The 3,593-nt window shown below is 42.5% G+C and overlaps 1 protein-coding gene across 1 annotated transcript in view; it reads right to left on the bottom strand.

Moving 5' to 3' along the window:
- Window positions 1-3,533, bottom strand: part of BMI1 (BMI1 proto-oncogene, polycomb ring finger) — a 9,496-nt gene extending 5,963 nt beyond the window's left edge. Inside the window, exon 1 of the mRNA XM_010859910.1 lies at window positions 3,429-3,533. The gene's annotated coding sequence lies outside the window, so the exon portion shown is untranslated. The remainder of the gene's footprint in view (window positions 1-3,428) is intronic.
- Window positions 3,534-3,593: the final 60 nt, after the last annotated feature.

Genomic DNA, 3,593 nt, shown 5'->3' with positions numbered 1-3,593 from the left:
GGGTGCGGGCGCGCGGCGCGGGGGTGGGGCGGCCCCACGAGGCCCCTTGACGGTGGGGAGCAGGATCCCGAGCAGGGCGACCCGGTAGGCAGCCCGGGGGACCCTGGAGCGTGAAGTCGTAAAGGAAAATGCAAACCGCACTCTCGGCCATTTCGGACACTCTTGGGGGCCTGTTTCCATGTGGACTCGGCGCGAAGAGCTTCTTTCAGATCTTGACTCGGTCTCTCCAGTTAGCAATCACTAGGTCAAAATTTTCACGAAGGATCTTTTGAGAATTGCCAACTGTGCACTTAACCCGAAACTATAAGGGCTCAAATTGCAGAGATGTTTATTGAAATGAACCTCTTTAATGCTTTCTTCTCTAGTAGGAAGTTCTTCTGCAGATTAGATGAGCGATACAAAGTTTTGGAAAGGCTGAAAACTGAAATCTGTTTTACCGCAGAGGAGGCGAGTACAAAGCCTTGTGTTTTACCTGAACTATGCTGGATGGAGACAAGAAAAACTACTTGAATCGGCGATAGTGACAATAAGTTAAAGAACCGTGTGACCAGCCCATTCCCAACGCTAAATCAACACCTTGTCAGCCCTGAGCATCCACAGGAGAAAAACAAATGTCATTTTCTCAACCTAACCTCCAAGCAAACCTCCACACAATGAAATGACATTCCCAACAGATATCATATATTACAGAAAAGTCACGGGGGAGGGGGCGGCGGGGGGAACTGTCAGCAACAATACACCAGTGGACAATAAGGGAAGTCAATTACTTCGTGCAGCATGCTCGAAAAATGCATTTCTGACTCCTACTTCATTCATTTCAGAATCCGAAATAAGACCAAGCTTCCAGATTTCTCTGAAGCACATTCTCAAAGCTGCCTTGAATAGAAATCTAGGAACTGGTGAAACTTGAAGATGCATCTGAGGTTTTAATTCTCAGGGAATTTCAATGCAGAAGAGGGAAATACTAATCAACACAGCTCAATGGCTGAAACTAAAAGCTTTGGAGTACTGGGGGGGGGGCGGGGGCGTGGGGGAGGAGAATGGTAAAAATAAAACAAAGCCTCTTTTATGAAAAATGACCACAATGGCAACCAGTGACTTCAACCAGAAAACGTCATGTGTGACTCCTCAGTTATCTTTGGAAGATTTGTTTAGAGGAATATTGTCAACATATTGTTACTATAAATCTAAGTGGGGTTACAGAGGAGTTGTGGGTGGAGCAGGGTCCCTAAAGAGTAGCAATATTTAATTCTATTGTACTTGGTGATTAAAGACAAGCCTTCTTGGTTCTGAAAGAAAACTCTCCTTGTGAAACAGCAGGACCTTTCCTAGATAGATAGATAGCAAGGTGATACTTCTGTCTCCATGTGAAAGCACATCATGCTAATACCACCGGATCCTGAAGTTCAGGAAGGGGCATTAATAAAAACAGCTGCCTTAATTTCTCCTCTATATAAAACCAACACCAGACAAACACAAATATTAAGACAGAAAACAATCAGATTGAAGTCTCATGTACTTGACCAAAACCCTTTCAAATTCAGCTTAAGTCTTAATTCACACAACTCCTTTACTTCAATTCAGAAGACTTTGGCCACAATCCTATAACCATTTATAGTGCTAGTAAGTATCACTTTGTTACTTGTGTAAGAATCAGTTCTTTATCTTTTTATACTACTTGAAAGCACTGGCAGCCTAATAAAGACTTCCAAAACATCTGACATGTTTGATAAGAGTTTCAGAAACAATCTCTTGCACCTTAGAAAGGAAAACCTTCTAGGTTCCACCACAGAAACTGCCAGTTAAGCAAGCAAAAAGGCACCAAACATACTATGGAAAAATACTCAATAGTTAAAACTTGTCATTATAACATACTTAGTTGGGGCAGTCAGTTTAGTTGGAGGCCTAACACCAGTCATGTCAAAATGAAGGAAAACAGAAGCAAGTTCTTATGTTAACAATCAGCTTGACTACTGCAGTCTAAGAAATGCAAATGAACTCCATAACCCCAGTTGAGGCTCCCAGCCCAATACAAGTATGGGTAAAGTTGGGGTTAACTTGACTCCTAGGGAGAATTTCACCTTTTAGGGGCACTGAATGCACATCCAAGAACTTAATGATAGAGCATTAATACTTAAGTACAACTAAATGCTCAATTTTCTTACAGAAGCGTGTGTGTGTGTGTGTATACAAACACACACATGCATACACAGTGGCTTAATGGCTTTAAAGATACTGTTACTAGGCGTAAGTTTATACAGGTAGGTTATTTCAAACACCCTTGCACTTTGGTGCAGATGTATGGAAATGAACTTAATTATTTAAAAATTTATAAATTTGCTCATAAAATCAACCTCAAAGAAATTCTACTTAAAATAAAACTCAAATGTTAATATAGTCTTAAGTTAGCATATGCTGTTAATAATTGGCATCCTTAAGTTTCTAGACTTTAGTGTGGCTTATGTTTCCAGAACATGGGGGTTAAGGTTCCTATAAAACATAAGTTGAACTACACATAACATTCTAGGCATCACCAACCTACATTTGGATTTGAATAAATATGCCCAGGATTTTGCCTACTTTCTGGGAAGGGGTTAATACATGCTTCTATTTCAGATACTGAACCGTGACCACTAAGCCCACTAAATCCTTTTATTGCAATTGGGAATGATCAAAGTCTCTATACTTATTTACTTCCAATTATTAACTGTAAATCTCTGGGAAAAAGATCGTGCTACATGGCTGTCAAACCCAAAAGACTGTATTAACATATGCCATCAACTTTTTAGTGCTCCTTTCTCCAAAGCATCTCTTCACCACATGACCTATGCTGACATTTAGTAAAACCTATAAAACGTTGTAGACTTAAGTCATGGTTCTAAGTGCATCCCATACTAGAGGTGGAAAAAAGAAGAAGAAGAAAAAAAAAAAACTGTAGTCTCTGAGACGGGGGAAAAAAAGAAAAAGGAAAAAGAGAGGAAACCTCTTGCAAGACTAACGTCCATTCACCATCATCACTCCAAAAAAAGCTCCAAATTTGAAATGCCCACTTCCCACTGAGCACCTCCCAAGTAATATTTGAAGAACTTATCCGAGACTCTCAACAAATAACACCTTGAAAACTTTACCATTTTAAACACAAACGCAGGAGACCTTGGAAACAACTGGGAACCGCCATCTTACAAGCCATCTAAATTCACCCAAGTGTCCCTCCAACTTAAGTTAATAACATTTTTGTTCGGGCTCCTTTCAGCCTAACATCCACCTTGGCGGGATCGCGGCCCCCCAAGCAACCCGTCCCTATAAAATGGGGGCGTTCTCTGGCTGTTTAAACCCCTCCAAAGCCCTTTCTTCGGGAGAGGAGGGAAGCCACTTGACCCAAGCAGCTCCCGATTTCAGGCACCCGTCCCCGTTTCATCAAAATCTACCTCTCAACAAAGGGCGCCGTGGCCGGGAGAGCCGCAGAGGCTGCAAATAGAAGTATTCTTCTCGGGGGCCATGTGCGTCGCGAGGGTGTAGAGGGGCGCTCGGGGGAGAAAGGAACTAAAACGTGGGGCCGCGCGCGGCGCGTCCGGGCTGGAGCGGGCGGCGGC

This window comes from Bison bison, unplaced genomic scaffold (assembly GCF_000754665.1).
Source record: "Bison bison bison isolate TAMUID 2011002044 unplaced genomic scaffold, Bison_UMD1.0 scf7180017864461, whole genome shotgun sequence".
In the NCBI taxonomy this organism is placed as follows: Eukaryota; Metazoa; Chordata; class Mammalia; order Artiodactyla; family Bovidae; genus Bison; species Bison bison.
This window is presented reverse-complemented; position numbering and strand designations above follow the sequence as displayed.